We start from the raw sequence: 24,068 nt of genomic DNA, 5'->3' as shown, positions 1-24,068 counted from the left end.
CAAAGAACACATTGTAAAAGATATGGCAGAAAAAGGATCTTTCAGAAAAAAAAATTATCTGGTTCAACTTTTGCCACAATCATCTGTCAAGGCACTGTTTTTCGAAAAGAAGAAAAATCCACTGGAATTCAAACCTCCTTATTGACACAACATTTTCCATTTGCTCGTGGTAGCACCTTGAAGTTATTTAGTTACCTTCTGTACAGTCACACTTTAGTTTGTCTTTAGATACGTTTGCCTTGAGTTGTTCAATTTCTAAAAAACTAAAGATACCCCGTGCACAACAGTGCTTCTCTCCTGGGTGCCAGCTGGTGCAGGGTAAACAAAAGTAAACCAAAAAAGTTCCAGCGCACACCAGGATACTAGGATTTACACTATTTTATTAAAAGGTCCCATGGTATGAAAATTTCACTTTATGAGGTTTTTTAACATTAATATGCGTTCCCCCAGCCTGCTTATGGTCTCCCAGTAGCTAGAAATGGCGATAGGTGTAAACCGAGCCCTGGGTATCCTGCTCTGCCTTTGAGAAAATGAAAGCTCAGATGAGCCGATCTGGAATCTCCTCCTTATGAGGTCATAAGGAGCAAGGTTACCTCCCCCTTTCTCTGCCAGACCAGAGAATTTCGCCCACCCATGAGAAAGAGAGAGACATCATGGCTTTCAAACGAGCAAAGTGGCAGTTGGTCGAGGCCAAATATTAGTTTATTGGTGCTTTTGTTTTGGTTAATTGCAACAACAAAAAAAATATATGTATAATGACTTATTGTAGTTTAGTGTGTAGTGTTTTTGTCTTTGTGTTGCCTCCATTGTTTCACAAATGGTCTAATCAGCCATTATATTTGTTTGTATTGTTGCCCAAAAAATAAAAACTGGCAGCTGATTGGACAAACGCATCATGTGGGTTCATTTTCTCCGGAAATTCAAAGCCAGACTGTCATGGCGGCTTGTTCAGAATACAATCTCATATTGTACTAAAATAGTTCACTGAAACATGTTTCTGAAAACATTTTACAACTCTTCCTTTAAAGCTGCTAAAATCAATATAGCAGCAGGGTCACTCAGAGTGACTGAACCACATACCTACATTCATGAGGTGACCAGAAACAAAAAGTATGCAATATCAACCTGAAAGGTAATAATATCAGGCACAGCTTGTTTCTGATGTTCCCAAGAGGCTTAATAAACTATTAATGCAGGTTTAACCCGAGACTTGATCCATGAAAGGGACACATTAATTGTTAACATAAATAATCTGTCTAATGCAAGACAAGAAGATGTATAGACATGTGTAGGGCAGAACGTATTTCTAATAATTAATAGGTCAAAATCGGCTGAACAATACATCAGACAACAGATACCTTGACTGGCCTACCTCTTGCCCACCTTGTTAAAGAATGCAAGTGTTTTAAAAATGTGAAGTGCCACACACACACAAGAAGTCTAGTCAACAAATCAGAGTCAAATTGAATAACTGTGTTCTGTGTGTAAGATAGAAAACTTGAATCATGAGACACCAGCAGTTTCTCCCCATTATTCCATTCCATTAAACTAAAGGTAACAAACGCAGACAAAAAGCCTCTTTTTCACAGACTTTTAAAGTGAGGGGGCATGTGAGGCTAGACTTGAAGAGGTGCAATCCCCTTGATGGAGCTGCGGGCGAAAGAAATATCAAGGAGGCAGCCCATGTACACAAAACACACAAGCACTTTCACACACAGACGTATGCACGTACACACGTACACACGTACACACACGTACACACACACACACACACACACACACACACACACACACACACACACACACACTTTAGTTAGTGGCAGAAGAAGCTTTTCTCAGTTCAAAGGTCATGATAAATCTTGTGTTCGGTCACTGGGCTGTCAGAGGCTTCCTGTCTTTTTCGTTCATTTCACAACCTTAACCTCAGCAGCAGCTGGGCCTCTCAGCTAACACCTTTAGCCTTATAACGCACCCACACACCCACACTATAACCAGGAGCTTCCCTTGTGCTTCGTCAGAAGGCTCTTATCACATCTTTTGCTTTCTTTTTTTTTTTAAACTGGTCAATCCGACTCTTCCCTGCTGGAGGGCTTAACCTGCCATCCATCTATGGCAAGACACACACACACACACACACACACACACACACACACACACACACACACACACACACACACACACACACACACACACACACACACACACACACACACACACACACACACACACACACAATTACTCTCACTCAGGTATAAAGTTAATGTGACATGTAGAAAAATGTGTTGTACCTTATTTTTGTTTTTGTTTTTTATATCACCAATAGGTAATTTAAAACTTTACTTATACATGTTTAAATTTGTTTCCTTTCTATTCAGGCTGCAAAGTTGATTTGATTTTTTTTTTTTTTTTTTTTTTAAAAAGATCTTCTTCCTCCTCCTTCTCTTCTCTACACATTCATTATTCTCTCTATAAGTTTGCTCTACAGAGAACCTCACCCGGATGTTTTCTTTTTCTTCCAGTTTTACATGAATCATTATCATCTCGTTCCCACTCCTGTCTCCCGTTATCTCTCTACCCTCCCTTTTCTTCCTCAGACAGCTTCTGTTAGTGTAGTCTTGTATGAATCAGCACATTTCTCTCCTGCTTGGTCTCTTTCCCTTCGCTGCTAATCAGAGGTCACATGTAACCTGCATACTGTTAGCTCTTCCAGGACCTCACTTGAGCTCAAATAATAACTGAAATGCCTTTTTATTCTTCACACAAATCTGACACTGCTGTGTTTGTGAATAAAACATGGAAACGAGGCAACTGAGGCTCCACATGACACAATGATGTTTAAGAGCAGAATGGCAGCATGATTGTTTGTTTGCTTTGGAAAGCTGACGCTTCAAGATATGAAATGAGTGAAATGGAGTTGAACAATAACAACCATCAACAACATGACTGCAAACACCAAGAGGATACCCTGCGGGTGAAAGATGGCTCTGAGAGAAGTTTGTGTCTGGAGTGAAGAGGCAACTGAGTGACAGACAGTGCTGTTGGTGACCTCAAATCTCTCCTCTCCCACTTTTTCTCAGATATCTACCCCATCACAATAAGGAAAGGATGTCCACAAAAATCATGTCATGCAAATGCCTCTATTATTTCTATCTGCATCATGCAGGCATGTATGAGGCCACAGTGCAACACTTAAGGCAGGTCTGTCTTCCACTTTAAACTTCAAAAACATGAGTCAAGCTTTAAAAATGCATTATTTACGACCTTGATCAGATGTGGCGTTGCTCAGTCAAGCGTATGTACTGCATGTTTTCCAAAGATGCTGAAAAACCAGCAGAGATTTCACTGACAGGCCACAAAGTGACACACACAATATTAATCTTGATGCTATGGCTACGGCTCTCACCACCATGTACTCATGACTGTTTCCTACAAAAATCATAGTTGAACACTTTAAAAACAAAAAAAGTGCCCAATTATGTGAACAGCGCAGACTGAATATCTGCCTCTTCTCTTTTCTTTTTGACAATCGAGCCAAGGCAACCTGGAAGGACATTTTTCAAACAATATATGAATTTCAAATCAAAGGAGTTGAAAATGATAAAAGATAGTGATAGATTTCAGCGCAAAAGAGAAAAGACCGTTCAAAGTGCAGATAAAGCATCAGAGGATCAAAGCCACTGTCCCGCCACACCATGTCTACACATTGATATTAATCTAAAGGAATCAAGACTGTAGCTAAGATATCACTGAGAAGCAATATGATGGCTAGGACTTACTCTCATTACTGGAGCTCTGCAGATAAATACAGCTCTCTCACAATATGCAGTGCCTACCTTAATGTTATAGACTTGCTGCGCAGTTACGATTCCAGTCTCCGACTCATGTTGTTAAACTTCTCACTACTGGTAACTGAATGTTGACATCATTAACCCTGTCTGTTGATTGGCCTGGTGGAGAATCGAGAGATATGTTGGGCATGCACAGAGTGATATAAGAAACAAACGGGAGAGTGATGGAGATAGGGTAGGAGGGGGTTTGGAGGGGAGGACAGAGACAGGCATGTGGAGAGATGAGTGACCTAATAAGCAGAAACTTCTGTCTTGGTAAAAGACTTCTCTGTCCTTGTACATTCCTGCTCACACCTACATGCCCCCCACTCCTCAAGACCGAGGGGAAGAAAAGGCCATCTGCCTGATGTCCTTTGACCCACGCACACTCTGACCAGTGCACAAAAAAACTTGTACTAATGGTTCCGATTCAGTGAAAAACAAATTAAAGTAATTATTAAGTTCCTACAGCAGAGGCTTGCATTGCTACAGTATGTTCCAACAGTATACCCAGGTAATAATAAGGAGCACTAGGGTCAAACCCACAGCAGAAATATGTAAAGGAATGACAGATAACAGATTTAAAACATATTTTGATGAAGGTTCTGAAGTTTTTAATGTTAGTTTTCTTTGTTTGGATTTTTTCAATCCAGATTGAAATATCTCAAGACCTATTGCATGAATTGACATGACAGTTTGTACAGACATTCAAGTCCCCCTCTGGATGAATCCTACAGACTTTGGTGATCCCCTGCCTTTTCCTCTAGCACCACCACAAAGTTGACTGTTGTGACTTTGAGTGAAATACCTAAAAAACTTCTGATGGATTGCCATCACATTTGCTACAGACAATCATGTCCCTCTCTGGATGAATTGCAAATACTTGGTAATCCTCTAACTTTTCTTCGAGGGCCACCATCAGGCCAACATTTTAATTTGTCTAATATTTTGGTTTATGACCAAATACCTGCATAACTAATTCATACAGACTTTTGCACCAGCCTCAGCTGCAAATTAGCAAATGTCAGCACTCTAACATGCTAAAATATAAACATTACACCTGCTAATAATCAGCATGGTGGCATGGCATTGCCATTATGAGCATCTTAGCATGCTGACGTTAGCATTTAGCTCGAAGCACTATGCTTAAGTACAATCTCATAGAGCTGCTGGCATGGCTCTAGACTTGTAGTCTTGATGACTTTGTATGTGACAAGTTTATTTTATTTATTGACCCTTTATTTAACAAGAAAATCTCTAGAAATGCTCTTTTACAAGAGAGACAAATGGCAGTGTACTGTACACATTGTCGCATAAAAAGCTTAATTTTCAATGAATTTGCACAATATGATAGGAAAGTGGCATGAAAGAGAGACTTGATGAAATTGTTACATTTTTCATGAAAGTTTGTAATCTAGCATTTCAATGCCCGATATGGACGCAGTATTTACAAATCAAGTTTAGCTTGAGAAGCGTTCAGACTAGACTCTGGGGACACTGAAGATTATCCATCAAGATCATTGGTTCCCAACTTTTATGGCTTGTGACTACTTAAACCAAAGCAATGTTTGCTTGCGACAATTGTTAACAGTTTAAGGCCTTGCATGAGTTGTGAGGAATTCAAGAGTGTTTTGTTCCCTTTTAAGATTGTGTAATTTGAAGGATCTTTGGAGGATTAACAAAGTGAAAATATCCAATGGAAAAAAGGTAGAGACAAAATCAGAAAAAAAATGTAACCGCACTATTTGTGCAACAGAAGTATACTTTTCTTTCTTTTTCATTAAATCATTGTGTGACCCCCTCCAATTTATCCTGGGAAACCTTATGGGGGTATGTAGACAGGAAGTTTACCAAAGTTCATGACTACAGCTGTAAAACATGTCCTTTCACAAATTTACTGAACCTCTTTGGAAGTCATAGTTTAAAAGGATAAGGAATGAGGAAACTCAGAGGTCATAAGGTTTATATATATATATATATATAGAGAGAGAGAGAGAGAGAGAGAGAGAGAGAGAGAGAGAGAGAGACTTCCTGGGACATTATGGCCGAGGCAGCAGCCTGATTCTTAAGCTCCCTGAGGATAACTTTTAAAAGCTAGCCAAACCTTAACTATACTTTCTATTTTCTGCAAAAACTACTTAAATAATCAACTACAATGGCCAGCAGTCGAAAAGACACAGAGAAGAAGGGCAAATCACAGAAAAAAGACAAACAACAGAATCCAAAGGATGCGGGAGAAGAGAACATGGCAGCAGTGCTAGCAGAGTTGCGCATACTAAGAAAGGAGTACGTTGAAGCCTCTAAAGAAACTAAAGACTCTTTAAAAAGAGTAGAATCCGCACTGGCCGAAGTAGATGAAAGGACGACAAAATTGGAAGAATGGGTGACCAAATACGAACAGAGGCTGAGTGACGCAGAAGATAAAACACACTTGCTACAAAGACATGCTAGCCTGTCAGCAAAATGTGAAGACCTAGAGTCCAGAGCAAAACGGAATAACATCTGCATATATGGGGTGAAAGAAGATGAGGAAACCAACAAGGACATGCTGAGCTTCATAAATGATCTCATCCAAACCTCACTGACATTGCCAGGAGAGCTCAATTTAAATATAGTGAGAGCACACCGCTCACTGACTATGAGACCGAAAGATCCAGCGAGCCCCCCGAGGTCCATCATCGTCAGATTTCTGGACTACAGAATCAACGAAATGGTAATCCAGGAAGCATGGAAGCACCGCGGAGGAGTGCCATATAACGGGCAAAAGATTTTCTTTGACCAGGACTACACGTCAGACATCCAGAAAAAACGCAAACAAGTAAGAGACGTGATGAAACTGCTTAATGAAAAGAACATCAAAGCTCAGTCGTGAATTTTGAATGTCGACTGCATTCCCTGCCAAGCTGAAACTTCACCTGGAATCTGGAACAAAGACCTTCATGACCCTCGCAGACGCAGCCACAACACTGGGAGAGTTGGGTATCCATGTTCAACTGGACGAACGGGAGACACTCTAGGCGGAACTTTTGCAGAATAACTGGACTGAGGCTTCAATGTCAAACTTGTCTGAAGAGCATTTTCCATGGTGGTCATCAATGATCAAACGAAACATTACTGAACTGTGAGTAGCGATTTATAAAAAAAAGTAGAAAAAAATTATAATAATAATAAAAATAAAATAAAAAAATAAAAAAGGGGGATACGATTTACTTTGTAACACCGTGTTTGGCTAGTTTTACCATTTAAAGCTCATCAAGAAGAAAGGATGGGTTCTCCTCAGTCAAGGTTTGCACGTTGGCAATAGGCCATATGATAGGCGACTTATCAGCGTAGGCTATAGTTGCAACAGCACTGTATGCATATCCCCGGAGAGACCGGTCACAACTCTCCGTCCTTGTTGAGACTGACGTTATGCTTGTTAGAACAGTCGGGCTTTTGGAAGTTAGTTTTTTTCTTGTTCTATTTGTGAGTCCTTGTTCTCCACAATGGTGGATGTTATATATAATTCTTACAATTAAGCAGTCACATAAGGTGCTTTGTAAACAGGGGTATACTGTAGGTCTACATTTGGAAAATTTATGTTAACTCTGAAGGACAACATTATGGGATATTGTTATCCATATGGATAAACTGACCGTTGTGAGTTATAATGTCCATGGATTAAACCATCCTATCAAGAGGAAGAAAATACTCTATCAGGTAAAACAATTGCAATACTCAATTGCATTATTACAAGAAACCAATTTACCACAGAGCGAGCACATACAATTAAGAAGGGAATGTGTTAATTTAGTATATAGTGTCTCAAATGGGAAGAAAAGAGGGGTGGCTATTTTAATTAACAGAAATTTGGCCTTTAGTGCAGAGAAGGTGATACAGGATAAATTAGGTCGGTATGTCATGGTGGTTGGGACTGTTGGAGGAACCGAGGTATCCATATTAAATGTATATGCCCCAAACAAGTATGAACCAATGTTCTTTAGAGAAATCGCTATCATCATTGCAGGCAATTCAGGAGTATTAATAATAGGAGGACACTTCAATGCAGTGCAAGATGGAAAAATGGATAGGATACCCACTGAGAAGGGATCTCAGTGCCCCAAAACAAAAACCTTAAATAACTTTATGTCTGAACTGGGTCTTACAGACCCATGAAGAACTAAAAACCCAAGGGGGAGGGATTTCAGTTTCTTTTCAAATGTACACAATAGCTATTCAAGGATTGACATTTTCTGTCTCCCACAACAATACATATATAAAGTAACAGATTGTTTCATTGAACCTATAACCCTGAGTGATCATGCACCGATTGTGCTGAAAGTAGATCTAGGTATGCACTCTTTTTTCAGATATTGGAGGCTAAAGGTATCACTGCTGAACAAGTCAGAAACAGTAGAAGACTTAAGTAAAACTCTAAAAGAATATTTTTAGATCAATGATAATGGCGAAATTAATCCTTCAATTCTGTGGGAGGGAGTTATAAGAGGAAAAGTCATACAGATATCGTCAAAAATGAAAAGACAGCAACTTAAGGAACAATTATTTTTGGTAAATAAAATAAAGTTTTTAGAGTCACCACACAAAACCACAAGAACAAGTAACATTGCTACAGAACTTAAGGAGGCAAGAAAAGCCTTGGACAGACTCTTGTCATATAAAGCGGAAGGGGCTTTAAGATTTGCCAGACAGAGACACTACGAGATGAAGTATTTTAGCACATAGAGTTCAAAGATATATTACTACTCTGATTAAGCAAAACCAAACAGGATTCATTCCTAACAGGCAGGGTGCTAACAATATTAAAAGAACCCTAAACATCATTACTTGCACTAAAAGAAACCAGCAAACATCAATGTTAATAAGCTCTGATGCACAGAAAGCGTTTGACACTGTAAATTTGGGCTTCCTGTACAAAACGCTATCTGTAATGGGACTCCACTCAAAATTTGTAAATTGGGTCAAGGTTATCTACAGAAATCCAAAATCACGTGTCAGAGTAAATGGATGCTGTTCTGAGTTCTTTGACCTACAGAGGGGGGAGAGGCAAAGGGACTGTCTTAGCCACCTACTTTTTGCTATAAATATTGAACCCCTGGCAGCATCTATACGACAGAATGAGGAAATAAAAGGCATAAAAGACATTGGAAATAAGGAGCACAATATATCTCTTTATGCAGACGATATCCTAACCTATATAAGGGATCCAGTCCTTTCTGTCCCTGCACTGATAGACATTATCGGTTGGTTGGTTGATTTTATCAAATCAACCAATCAAAATCAGAGGCAATGATGTTAGTTGGACATTGGCCAATTCAATTGTCAGGAAGGCTTAATTTCCACTGGTCTCAACGATTTAGATATTTGGGAATTATTATAACGACAGACCTATCAAAATTGTTTAAAGCTAACTATGGGAAATTGATGGGCCACATAAAAGCGGACCTTACAAGATGGGAAATTCTGCCACTCTCCCTGACAGGAAGAATAGAAACTATAAGAATGAACATTTTACCAAGGTTGCTCTTTCTTTTTCAATCACTACCTATCTATGTTCCTGCTTCCACCTTTACTATATTGGATACATGGCTGTCCAAATTTATTTGGCAAAGCAAGCGACCCAGACTTAAATTTAAAAGACTACTCTGCCCAAAAGATAATGGAGGCCTGGACTTGACTTGCCTGAAAAAATATTACTGGGCAGCCAAACTCAGATCAATGGTCGCTTGGATATGCCAAGACACTGAAACTATATGGGTTGGAATGGAGCAGAGTGAATGCCCAAATTTGCAATTAGATTCAATTCCATTCCTAAACCAAGACAAATGGGGGAAAAAGAAGATTGCTAATATATGGAGTAAAAAATATGGTCAATTGTGAGGAAAAAACTACAACTTCCCATGACCATTTCCAGAGTTATAATGATAGCAAACAACTGTGAGTTCTCCCCTGCTAGGCTGGACAAGGGATTCCTGAAATGGAAGGAAAGGGGTTAGCTGTTTGACGGAGCAATCCTTAAATAATTTGAACAGCTCAAAGAGAAATACGATTTACCAAACCAAGACTTCTTTAGGTACTTAGACACCATTTACAAAACCATCAAGAATGGGAAAAGCTCTGTTCCTTAACATAAATAGAGCACTTATTTATATCAATAACTGAAGACAAAGTTCATATCACATATTTATAAGATATTGCACGAAGAGTTTAAAGAAAATAACTTTGATATTAAAGAAAAATGGGAACTAGAAATGAACACCCCAGATTATTGCTGGAGGGGTTGTGGCTTGGTGGGAGACCACACACATATTGTGGGACTGCCCAAAGATATCAGAATACTGGCAAAATGTACAAAAAGAAATAAAATAATGTCTCTGTATAGATCTACCTCTTGAACAATCACATGTTGTGCTAGGGTTACTGAAAGTTGATCTTGAAGAGAACAGCCAAACTTATTTGCTGAGAATCCTTTAACAGTTTTTTCCAATTGCTTACACACATTTTCAAAACTCTACACACAATTCCTAAAACAGCACACACAAAATTCTAAATGCCTCACATCTCCTTCAAAATGAAACACTGCATTCAAAATACCATAAACACATCTCAAAATGAAGCATTTGCATCAAATGGCAAACACTTTTTTCATAATAGTAAATTTTTGGATATACCATGTACACACTGTTGTTCTAAATCTAAAGCTCTTTTGTCTTTCATAGGTTTATATCTACATTTACAATGTTCTAGAGGGAAAGTAATCTGCTGACAGTGGTTGAAAAGTGCACCTGTAAAAAACAATGTAATGTTACAGTAAAACAGAAAATATTTATTGGGCAAAACATCACGTTAGTAAGAGTAGCACAGTGTTGTATACAGTAGCATGAAACAAGAACACAAAAGTATACAGTTTTTTCCAACTGCTTACACACGTTTTCAAAACTGTCTCCTTTTTTCAAAACTCTACACACAATTCCTAAAACTGCACACACAAAATGCCTCACATCTCCTTCAAAATGAAACAATGCATTCAAAATACCATAAACACATCTCAAAATGAAGCATTTACATCAAATGGCAAACACTTTTTTCATAATAGTAAATATTTGGATATACCATGTACACACTGTTGTTCTAAATCTAAAGCTCTTTTGTCTTTCATAGGCTTAGAGCTACATTTACAATGTTCTAGAGAGAAAGACATCTGCTGAGAGGGGTTGAAAAGTGCACTGTAAAAATCAATCTAATGTTACAGTAAAACAGAAAATATTTATTGGGCACAACGTTAGCTCAGTGTTGTATACAGTAGCATGAAACAAGAAAATACAAATACAAACATATGTAAACCAAAGGTATCATTTTTAGAAGAATGTGTGTGTGTGTGTGTGTGTGTGTGTGTGTGTGTGTGTGTGTGTGTGTGTGTTGTGAGTGTTTGTCCGTGCTTGTGTGTCGGGGCGGGGGGGTGTGTGTAGGGCGGGGGGACAGAATTGTATGCACTTTGTGCAAAACAAAGTCTGATAGATTTGTAATGCTGAAATAGTAATTAGATAGTTGCATGCAGTATGGACGCCACTGTAAAGCTACTCAAGATGGGCTTCTCTCCCTGATCTCATCAGAGATGGCTCTCCTTACTCTTCTTCCCTCCTCCTCCTCCTCGTTGTTATCCCCTGTCTCTCCCTCCTCCTCCCCTTGCTCTCTGTCTATTGTTGGCATCCATTGTTCAAAACAGGTAATCTGACCTTTGACCTATGTATAGGCCTATACTAAAGCAATGATTGGTGAGTGTTGAGTTATGACATAATGTGTTTGCAAATGTGAGGAGTGTGTGTGCGCCCTGGTAAATAAGTGTAGCATTTTGATTGGTTGTGTTTAGAAATGGATAGCAAGTAACTTCCTGTTAGATTTTTGTGTCTTAGGTAGAGAATTGTGTGTAATGTTTTGAAATAAGTGTTTTATGCAATTGAAAGCTGAGTGAAAGGCTGAGAAATAGCTTATTGTTTTGGAGATTTGCTGTGTAGTTTTGCACTTTGAGTGAGAGGTTTCAAAAATCGTGTGACATGAAAAGATTTTGTGTGTAAGCAGTTGGAAAAAACTGTAATAGCAAATAAGGTAATCACAGCCTCCTGGCTGAAGCCACACCCTCCAACAGTTGTCTGCAATGTGAAAATTACTTTATTATTTACCAAATGTAGTAGGTTTAAAGGTGATATTGCTATATGGTTGTATTATGGTTAGGATGAAAGATATCTATGGACTGTTATCCTTTCTGTAGACTTACCCGTGGCACCTTACTGTATCATTAAAAAGTTTTTTTTGTGACACACTGTATGACTGTACTTGATAAAAGGAAATAAAAAAGTAAAAAAAAAACTAATATATTATACACACATATATATATATATACACACATATATATATATATATATATATATATATATATATATATATATATATATATATACATACATACATATATATATATATATATATATATATATATATATATATATATATATATATATATATATATATATATATATATATATATATATATATATATATATATATATATATATATATATATATATATATATATATATATATATATATATATATATATATATATATATATATATATATATATATATATATATATATATATATATATATATATATATATAGAGTGATTGTACTGAAATGGAAACAAGTGTAATTGCACACAACACATCCTTCTGTCAGTGAACTTAAGCCAACAACGATTTGTAATGCTTTTACACCCACATTTACAAACACGTAACATAAGTGATAAAGCCATTATATACTGTCCAAAAGAACTGGCGAGCACTGATATAGACGCCCAGAACTTAGCGGCTGGGCTTCACTGAATGTGCCGAGCACTGATTTAACAACAAATAAATCCCAAGCCAACAATGACTCAGAATATCAGTGTCCAGGAGGACTTCTGGTAAATAGAGTCAGTGCAAGTGTACTCGTACATTTCTGTGAGTGAGCATGTGTGGATGCATGTTGATATGTGTCCTGGCTCTTGGCATTGTGCCTGATGGGGGTTAGTGGAGGTTGGACTACTGCCTCCCTGCTGGTTTGTCCCGCTGTCCCACAGCCCCTCAACAGCCACCAGTTAGAAGTGAAAGGGAAAAACACACACACACACACACACACAAGCTTAGTCCCTTCTCTGCTGCTGATGCAGGATAAGTGAACTGAGCTTCCCCTCACAGCTGCAACCGTCACACACTGCTGGAGGGACTAGAGGAGCTCCAATGACACAGCACATACACATATTCAAATAGTAACTCTTCGATATTGTCTATTAAATAGTAGGCATGCACAGAGAGAGACACACACTACATGTAAAAAAAACTACATCAGCTATACCCTCCACAACCCTGCTGGGCTCATGCAGCTGTCAAACTGTTACTATTCCACCATGAAACATTGCCGCACTCTTCCCAAGCTTGAATCCTTTTGTCTGCAGATGTGTGGCACAGTGATTTGTGATTGGAAGCACCTAACAGAACAGCACGAGAAAGCAAAGACTTTCACGACTGCACATTGTCATGCTCGCAGTGTTTTGCCCTCTAACTGCACATTTCCCCTTCCTACTTTATCTTTTCAATGACAAAGCAATTTCCCCCAGGAGCAAACATGGCATCCACACACTTATTTATATTTACATGGTGCCATTTTCTTTTTTTGGCCCCAAAAAAAGATGGCTTTGAAGCGAGAGCTCGGCTGTGAAATTAGAGCTCTGCTGACATTAACATCATTACTGCTGGAGATGGAAGTGGGGAAATGTTATTTGAACACCTATAGGACACCCATTATGTTGATTCTAGCATCAGGTGAGTAATGGTTATGCTTTTCATTTAACTGCATGGTGAGTGAAGTGTTTCCAGAGCAGCAGTGAAGCATCATCAGTGAAGCATCATCAGTGAAGCATCATCTGACTGTCTGAAAATATTGTGTTTGAGTTGTTTGTGTATGCAGTGCAGCAATCTGCTTTATAGGCCTCTACGCATTAAGGTTGTATAAACCATCCTATTCGTAACTGTTGGTATTAGCTTGTTTCGCCTCTTCATTAAAGCTATATGATGTTTATGCTGACTGAAATATTGAAACCTCTGTTTCAGAATATATGTTTTTACAGTTGCACCATTTCATCAAATGGCGATATTGTAGATATACAGAATTGTGCATCATTATGCATATCTAAACTTTTTCTGGAAAAGGTACAAAACAACTATACTTTTACTGCTTGCCTGACATCTAGATTTAGAAACTCAGGATCGCCACTAGAATTAGAGTAATGTAAGTTTGAACAAAAGGCTTCAATTCCAATTTCAAATGTTCTTTTAATGCTATCTTCAATGTTCCTCAACATAGAAACACTCCTGGATAATACATTATTACATTACTATAGATTATGTCATGGCAATCACTGTTAATTATTTAAATAAATATATAGGAATCGTGATTTCTGTCACATTGGTAGGGTAGACAACTCTAAATCAGAAAATACCCAGTAGCTTCAGCCTCCATTACCATGGAGAAGGAGCCAGAACACTGAGTTGTTGCAACTAGGAACAAAATACTGCAATGAATCTAAAATGATCTCTTTAAACCTACATTTATGGTTTTCCTGCTGTCCCAGTGCCCCTCAACAGCCACAAGTTGAATGATGGGAAAAACACACACACACACACAAATGGTTAGTCCCAAACATGCTGCTGACAGGATAATTTAGTTATGTCACAGTGTTTCTTGTCACCTGATGAATATAATTCACTCTCTTTTTACATCTTAGTTTATTGCCTTAGTAACCCTTCGATATTGTCTATTAAACCAGTAGGCATGCTGCAGCACTAGAGACACACCTAGTTGCAAAAAAAAACTACATCAGCTGAGCAGGAACAACCCTGTGGGTTTATCGGAGTTTGTTTTGTTGCAGAAAACATCTGCTATTCCACCATGAAACAATGCTGACATTGTTTCTCTTGTTAATAAAAACCTTTTGTCTGCAGCTCACACAACCAAAACAATGAGCTGAAAGAGGCTAAAAAGCTCCATAGAGCTGAAGGGGAACTGCAGAGTTGAATGAAAATCTTCTGTGGGTTTATTAGTAGAACACCTTTCACATTAAAATTTCCCCTTCCTACTTTATCTTTTCAATGACAAAATATATTGATTTTAGCAAACAGCATTTAACATATTTATTTACATACACAGTATTTTTATTGAAGATAAAGATAGATAAGATTTTTTACTGATGATTTAACCAGGAGGGTATTACACCCATCCAAGCCTCGGAACTGTTTAAACTGCTGGTAACCTAACATTTGCAAAAAAAAATGAACCCAGGACACCCTGAATAACTTCCACTACTTCATAACTCAGTTTTATGTTCTTTCAAGAACCTGCCACCTATTTATAGAAAAACAAGTTGATTTGTTTTGGAAGCATGCTGAAATAATCTTAATACACAGACATTGTTTCACTTGTTTGAACAAAACAAGGCATTTAGGCCTTAATAGTAAGCAAACATTACTTGATAAGATGGAGATATTTTGCAGTGCTCTGAGTGGTCTTCATCAAAAGCTATATGATGTAAATTATGACCAAATATAAAAAGAAATAGCTGTTTCAGAAATGTCCACTTTTACAGTTGCACCATTTCAACATCCTTATGAGCTTATTGAGAACACTCCCCATTTTTATTTCATACAGTCATATTGGCCTCACCCGCTGTCTTTCCAAGAAAATGTAATCTACAGCTTTAACTGCTTGCCTGACTAAAAATTTAGAATGCAATCTCACACACGGCTTATTTAATCATAATGTATTTCAAAAGGTCAATTGTGCAAATGGTTGCTATCTTCAATGTTCCTCAACATTGAAAGATTCCTGTGTCATCTGTTCAATTATGTTTATGACTAATGAACAGAGCTTTACAGGGTTAAATTTTAGGGAACATTTTGTAGTCTTGAATCTATTTTAAGGCAACAGATGACAAGTGAAATATTTCATCCTGTATCCAAACACAGAAAATAGCTCCTTTTCTATAAAACGGTTCCTGGAAATGACAAGCAGATATGAATCAAAGTTACAAATTAAATACACAAAACCACAAGGCTAGTGAAGGAATTCGAAAATGAACTCTGCTGATTTTAGGCTCATTACTTAAGCAAAAGCAAAGAAAATGGTGATTAACTTCCCAGATTGAAATACTTTTCCCAGGTGAATGATTTCAAGCACACCTTCGACAAACTAGAGTGAGCAGACTTAAAAATTGCATGGGCTGAAAAAGCAGACGAATGGCTTTGAGACTGAGCAGCCAGATGTAAAAAGAAATCCAATTCTGATGTGGGTTTTCAGAGATGAAATTGGTGATATTCAGTCCACTGTAATTCAAAATGAAGTGCACCAAATGTCCTGCCAATGTCACTTTCACAGTGCAAGTCCTATGAAAGAGTGTGAAAGTGTTTAGCAATGCAATGTTGTGTTTAAGATGTATGCAATCCTTTCAGTCTACAGTGGTGTAATATATACAGTACATGACAAGACAACTGACAAAGAGCTATAGCAATATGCTACTAAAGAGGATTTAAAACATCAGTCCGTATAACAGATTATTTAGTCAGTCCTTTATAATTATATCAAAAGGCATTTTAGGGATTAGCCAAGACATAAAACCGTTGATCTCAAAGGAGTTCATATTATGGCAACAGCTGCATTGTTTGTGCAAAAAAAAAAAAAAAAAAAAAAAAAAAGAAAAACTCCAGGAAGTCAATAATTTAAGACAGTCCCTTGTGTTTGAAATACCCATTTACTGACAAGTGCATCTTCTGTGTTTAGACTTAATTAAAGAAAATGAACACAAAGAAATGCACATACCGCCTTACAATTACTGTGTAAGCAACTCTGATTAAAAGTCAACCTTGTCATTGCTTCCTAACATGCAGTGATGTGTGGAGAGGGAACGCCTGGTTCAGAAAAGAGGTAATTTAGCAACCCCCAATTGAAATCCCTGCTAATTAAGATGAGTTTTCTTCCACTGCAAAGCCTATGAGATGAAGTATTCTGTTGGGAGAGAATGCATTTATTTAGAGTCAGTTGATGTTTAACACAAAAAGATGTTACTATACTCTTCTTTCTGACACAAAGTTTTCAGGTTCATCACTCACTGTTCTTCCATAATGTTTCCATAATGGCATGATCATCATGTTAAACATAGCCTATTTTCTATTATAACTGATTTTATTGTTTGGTCATTTCTGTACTTCCTTAATTTGCGACATACAGTACAGGCAAAAGTTTGGACACACCTTCTCATTCAATTTGTTTTCTTTATTTTCATGAGTATTTACATTGTAGATTCTCACTGAAGGCATCAAAACTATGAATGAACACATATGGAATTATGTACTTAACAAAAAAGTGTGAAATAACTGAAAACATGCCTTATATTTTAGATTCCTCATAGTAGCAACCCTTTGCTTTTTTGATAGCGCTGCAAACCCTTGGTGTTCTCTCAATGAGCTTCATGAGGTAGTCACCTGAAATGGTTTTCACTTCACAGGTGTGCCTTGTCAGGGTTAATTAGTGGAATTCTTTCCCTTATTAATGGGGTTGGGACCATCAGTTGTGTTGTGCAGAAGTCAGGTTGATACACAGCCGACAGCCTTATTGGACAACTGTTATAATTCATATTATGGCAAGAACCAATCAGCTAAGTAAAGAGAAACGAGTGGCCATCATTACTTTAACAAATGAAGGTCAGTCAGTCCGGAAAAATGTGAATACTTTGAATGTGTCCCCAAGTGCAGTCGCAAAAACCATCAAGCGCTACAACGAAACTGGCTCACATGTGGACCACCCCAGGAAAGGAAGACCAAGAGTCACCTCTGCTGCTGAGGATAAGGTCATCTGAGTCACCAGCCTCAGAAATCGCAAGTTAACAGCAGCTCAGATTAGAGACCAGATGAATGCCACACAGAGTTCTAGCAGCAGACACATATCTAGAACAACTGTTAAGAGGAGACTGCGTGAATCAGGCCTTCATGGTCAAATAGCTGCTAGGAAACCACTGCTAAGGAGAGGCAACAAGCAGAAGAGATTTGGTTGGGCCAAGAAACACAAGGAATGGACATTAGACCAGTGGAAATCTGTGCTTTGGTCTGATGAGTCCAAATTTGAGATCTTTGGTTCCAACTGCTGTGTCTTTGTGCGATGCAGAAAAGGTGAACGGATGGATTCTACATGCCTGGTTCCCATCGTGAAGCATGGAGGAGGATGTGTGATGGTGTGGGGGTGCTTTGCTGGTGACACTGTTGGGGATTTATTCAAAATTGAAGGCATACCGCAACCAGCATGGCTACCACAGCATCCTGCAGCGACATGCCATCCCATCCGGTTTGCGTTTAGTTGGACCATCATTTATTTTTCAACAGGACAATGATCCCAAACACACCTCCAGGCTGTGTAAGGGCTATTTGACCAAGAAGGAGAGTGATGGAGTGCTGCGCCAGATGACCTGGCTTCCACAGTCACTGGACCTGAACCCAATCGAGATGGTTTGGGGTGAGCTGGACCGCAGAGTGAAGGCAAAAGGGCCAACAAGTGCTAAGCATCTCTGGGAACTCCTTCAAGACTGTTGGAAAATCATTTCAGGTGACTACCTCTTGAAGCTCATCAAGAGAGGGTGGCTACTTTGAAGAAACTAGAATATAAGACATGTTTTCAGTTATTTCACACTTTTTTGTTAAGTACATAATTCCACATGTGTTCATTAATAGTTTTGATGCCTTCAGTGAGAATCTACAATGTAAATAGTCATGAAAATAAAGGAAACGCATTGAATGAGAAGGTGTGTCCAAACTTTTGGCCAGTACTGTATGTGCATAATAAACCAGGACTATGCCACCGTACTTGAGCCTGACGCAAACAAAAGTAGGTCAGAAAACCTTGCAAGTTAACTGGGACTAAACACCAGATGCTAACGATCAGACCTTCCATCCATCCATTCACCCTTCCTCAAAAAATGTCACAAATAATTTGGTTTAGTGATGGCCCAGCAGCCAACAACATAAAAAAAATGCAAATTAGGAGCCACGGTTTTGTTATAGCCTGGTGTAGCATTTGGGATTAATAGCGCATGTATAAAACAGCTTGCATTCTCCTGAACTGAGGCAGCTAAAACTGTGCATTTTCTAATCTAAAGTTTTTACTGATTAAAATAACCAAGAGAGCATAAAAAGAACAAAATTAAAGTAATACTAAAATACATATTTTAATTAGATTTTCACAGTGTAGGTATCCTTTCAAACCTTTGGTTCCAAGTAATTCATTTGCACTGTTTATTTCACCATAAAAGCTTTGTTTATTTGGTATTAGTTTATTCTGGACTCCAGCTTAAAAATGTAGAATTCACTTTTATTTATCCTCCTTATTTTTAACTACATCCAGTTAGTATTAGATGTAGAGGCCTGAATATTGAAATTTCTCTGTGTTAGTGCCAAGACACTTGGGTTTTGGTGGTAAAACCATTAGTTTTTTGGTTTTTTTTGGTTGATACTTTAGTATTAGAGTATATACAAATTATAATTGCTTATTTTTATTTTGATGCCTCTCTACCATTGTGGTAAGATTGTTTTGCAGCTGCTATCCATGGTCAAGAGTGAACTTTCAGGTGTGCCGCGGCCCTTTGTATGTCATTCCCTCTCTTTCTCCCCTTTCCTGTCTTCAGCTGTCCTATCAAATAAAGGCCAAACAATAATCCTAACACATCACTGATTAGATCACTGTATATAAAAGTAAACCTGAAGTGCCGGTTAACATTAGCTGCTAAGCCAATCCTTTTCTATATATTTTAATGAATCCAATGTCCTTGTTACTGGACTCATTCATTTTTACAATATAGTATAAATGCTTGTTTTTTGTATTTGATATTTTTCTGATCTGTAAAAACTACACTGTTGTCCAATGTTGCTCTCAAAATTTCACAACTGCTTCCAGTAAACATTTCAAAGTTCTTCAGCCTTGAATTGTGTTAAGCTCCCTGTAGCAGAAGACTGTAAGATTGACAGAGAGGCAAAAAAATGTGTGACATGTTACAAAACATCTAATTTAAAGTCAGAAAAAATATTGCTCAAAATGTCACTGAGAGAGGTTTTGGTATCTAAAAGAGAATAATGTACAATTACTGAATATTCACAGCAACTTTGCATGGAGTGCCAGTATGTGCTAATGAGGAACATCCGTGGCAGAAAGCCCAAATCAACAGGGAAAGAGCTTTAATGGATTCAACACTCCACCGAGGTTCATTTGAAAGCATAACTCTCATTATAATGGCAAGAAAAGGCTTTTGACAGGGTGTGGTGTGACATTTGGCTCGCTGCTCAACTGTCCACACTCACTGGCTTGTCAACCTTGTCACTTCCTATTTGCTGAGGGAGCCATAAAGATTCCAATAGACGTGAATCTGGTTGACAGCTTGCTGTCCATTAGAAAAGGTGACAATGAATTCCACAAAATATCTGCAGCCTACAGTGTGAGATGCAGCATAAATCAGGGTTTCCCTGAGAAAGAGCAGCACTGAGCCGCTGTGCCAAACAGAAGAGGAGACGTGAAGTACACAGGAGACATTCAAATTTAACAAACATTACAACAGAAATAGAAAATGCAACATTGATGCTTCGCCTGTGTCACAAAACACTGGGACTCTGTGGCTGACTGTGTAATTGGGACAGACACAAATCCAGTGTGAAAGCAGCTGTTTGTGTAAACAGGGTCATGTCTGTTTTCTTCTCACTGAACACAAATAAATTAATTTAGAAAATATGTTTCAAGAATCATTTACATGCAGCAATACAGGACAGACTAAGTGGAAAACACAAATGAAATTGGGACAGCGAATGATTACCACTGAAAGAGCCAAGATCTTTACTTAAAATGAGAAAATGAATGTTTTAATTCTTCAAAACCAACTCAAATAGCAAGTCAGGTGTGAGTAAAATCAATTACTAGGCACTGTATGATGCTGATTAGTTGGAAGTAGATTGCAGGTAGGGGAAAAGAAAAGGGGAGAATAATTTGTTTCCATTAGATGACTCGAGGGTGGATTTCAATGCACTAATGAAGAGCTAATGATAGAGGAGAGTTTAAAATATTCAGGTAGCACTCATCCGCTATGAAACTCCGAGACCTGCATTAACATACACTCACTCTCGTCTTGTTACCCTTCTTTATGCCCTCAATTCACAGTATATTCATATTTGATTAGTTCAGATATTCTACCCAAAGGAGAGTAAATCCTGTTTTAGCTGCACACAACATTTGCAGTATATCATTACACGTGGGACAGGATTGCAAAGCTGGTTGGAAGAGAAAAAGCTGAGTAGGCCTTGCGAACACATTTTCCAAACAAACTGTCCTTTCAGTGAAGGACAGTAGGCAGAGAGCTGGATGGAAAGAACTGAACTGACATTTAAGGCTACTGAATATACCGTCGCATACAGCTCTGAATGAATCATTTCTCCTGAGTTTGAAACAATTTTGTAACACAACGGTACGTTCCAGCCTTGTGATAATGGCCAAGGATGATGAAGTGTTAAAGGCTGTTAAATGATAAACAACAATTTCAGCTATAGCCTGGAGAAAATCCATTTTTAAAAAGGTGTCAGATGTCAGGCCCCATAGAGACTTAGAAACATTCTGTAATGGAACATTTCCAAAATCCTAAATGTGATAGGACAGCCACTGTCATTAAACTGTAGTAAATTGAGTTGCTTTTTTTTCTTCACACACTGATGGATGTTCGATCTCACTAATGGAGGAAATAGATTATATCTCAATCCTTTCTATCCAATTAGTAGGAATTATGTTCAGTCTATGCTGCTGAGTAAAGATAATATGTTGAGCAATATAATATGATGATAATTAAGAACAATTCAGATCATTTAACTACAGTAAGTAGAAATAGCAATGACAATATAAAAATACTTTATTACAAGTTAAAAGGACTTATGCAGAATGGTAACTTTATATTATATGCCTATATTTTGATATTATATTATTACTAATGCAAAAAGCGTAAGTAGCACTTTAACATTGACTACGTTTACAAGCTGTCAATTTTCGGGTTATGGTCGGGTTAAGGTCACTATTCGGGTTTCTGAAACATTCGGAATAACCCGTTTACATGCGTGAGCAGAGAGAGTTACTCCTGTATACATGGAATTTGTAATCAATTGGCAATATCCCGATGTAAACGGCGACGCACGGTTAGCGTCTAGACGTACGGACAAACCCTGCTTCGCGTAACTTTTCGGTCACCTTCTTATAAATCTTACTATCTCAGTACTTTCTGCTGTCAACAAAAGACATTATATTCATGGTTTTCACCACACTTATAAAGAAATTGGTTTCTTCCTCGCTCCAAAAGTATGGTGCTGTGCTGCGTCTCGCCATGTTTACCTCTACTTCTTGTTTACTTCCGGTATACTGCGCGCAGACTTTCTGGCGCATACAAGAAGTTCCTCTACTCAAAAGACAAAGATTCCTTACGAATAGAACATGTGCAGAACACAAATCAATGTTCCTTTTGATGGGGATATGCCGATATGTGTTTACATGACCAAAATTTTGGGTTAGAAAAGGGGTAACCCAGGGATAATTTTGGGGTTTTTAAAAACAGGAATATGAGCATATTCGTGTTTTTGCCGGTGTTTACATGGCCGTGCGCGACCGGGTTATTGCTAATATTCCGGTTTTGAACGGGTTATTGGCTGCTTGTTCAATTTAACTTTACTGTTGGGTAGTTCAATCTAAAACAATTAAAAAAAACTGATCAGTTTTGTATGTAAAATCTTAATCTGTTACAAACAAGTAACTTTAGTTGTCAAATAAACAAGCGCTTTATTTGGTGGTAAAACCGAAACTGTCAACTGTGATGGATGTTTAAAACAAACATCATGGGTAACAATTTTACCGTTTGCGCAAATGTTTCTGTATGTTCAAAATTAAGTTTGGCTAACCGGTTTAAAACCTGTCTGACTGCTTGTGCCAAAACTCGTATCTTCAACAATGTCGATATATTTCCAAATCTCAGCAACTAACTTAATTAAAAAATGTTTATGGGGGGACGGACCTGGTTCATTTCATTCACCCGCAACTAACGAACCGCTAGCAAACAACTCTTATTTTGTAATACTACCCCACTGCAGCCCCCTAGCTATATAGTTTAGATATTATAGATCCAAGATGAAACAGACAGAAGGGCGGGACTCAGAGAAAAAGTCGCTATTACAAATCAGTCTGCTAAAGGATCAATGAGCTATAAATGCTAACTTCAGCATGCTAACATGCTCACTATGACGACACCATGCTGATTTTTAGCAGGTATTTTTACCTAGTTTATAGTCTAATCGCGATAAATCGCGATCTTGATTCACCACCATTTTTTCTCCTTCAATTATTTTATTGAAAGCATTTGACATTGACATGTTTTAATTATGTTAAACATGTTCAAGGAGTTCAGATAGAGTCTGTATCAGGGCCACATTTAGTTCACTGTGTTATATGTCACTATTTTTGGTAGCCTACTGTACTTAAATGGCCAGTATGTACTTTATTTTATTTATTCTTTGAAGCTTCAATGTTTACAGCCTTGTGGTGATGCGAAATGTGCTTTAGGTGCCAAATAAAATCTACATTTGGTACTGCCAATTTGTTTCGTTTTGTCATGGTTCATGTGTGCAATAAACATTACACTTTGTGAGAAAAGAATTGTGGCAGAGAATTGTGTATCAATTCTAAGCTAAAAAATAGTGATTCATATTTTTTCCCTGAATCGTGCAGGCCTAGTCTATATCAATGACGTTTCATTTACGGGTCTGTACAGATGCCACCAGAGGTTCCGCCGGTTGTCTATGGTTATTAGGACTATGGTTAACTGCTCCTCTGATCTCTGCAGGGTAAATCGAGACAGCTACCTAGACTATCTGTCCAATCTGATTTTAGTCTTGCACGACTGAAAATTCCAATAAACCAGAGCATGTTTTTCTCCTATCCCAGAATGTTGTGTGGACTAGCCAGACCCTCCTCCGCAGCACTGTGGAGGAAGGTCTGGCAATGCGAGACTACCCAGTTTCAGTCTTAGTTCAGTCAGCATGCTAACATTTATTAATTAGCATTAAACACAAAGTACAGCTGAGGCTGATGTGAATGTCA

At 38.0% G+C, this 24,068-nt stretch overlaps 1 protein-coding gene across 4 annotated transcripts in view; it reads right to left on the bottom strand.

Annotated features, from left to right (window-relative positions):
• The window catches only part of drp2 (dystrophin related protein 2), a 176,297-nt gene that overhangs the window by 81,460 nt on the left and 70,769 nt on the right, over positions 1 to 24,068 (bottom strand). The gene's annotated exons all lie outside the window — the stretch shown is intronic.

Source organism: Perca flavescens, chromosome 10 (assembly GCF_004354835.1).
Source record: "Perca flavescens isolate YP-PL-M2 chromosome 10, PFLA_1.0, whole genome shotgun sequence".
NCBI classification, from domain to species: Eukaryota; Metazoa; Chordata; class Actinopteri; order Perciformes; family Percidae; genus Perca; species Perca flavescens.
The sequence above is the reverse complement of the archived record's forward strand: the minus strand, read 5'-3'. Positions and strand labels throughout refer to the sequence as shown.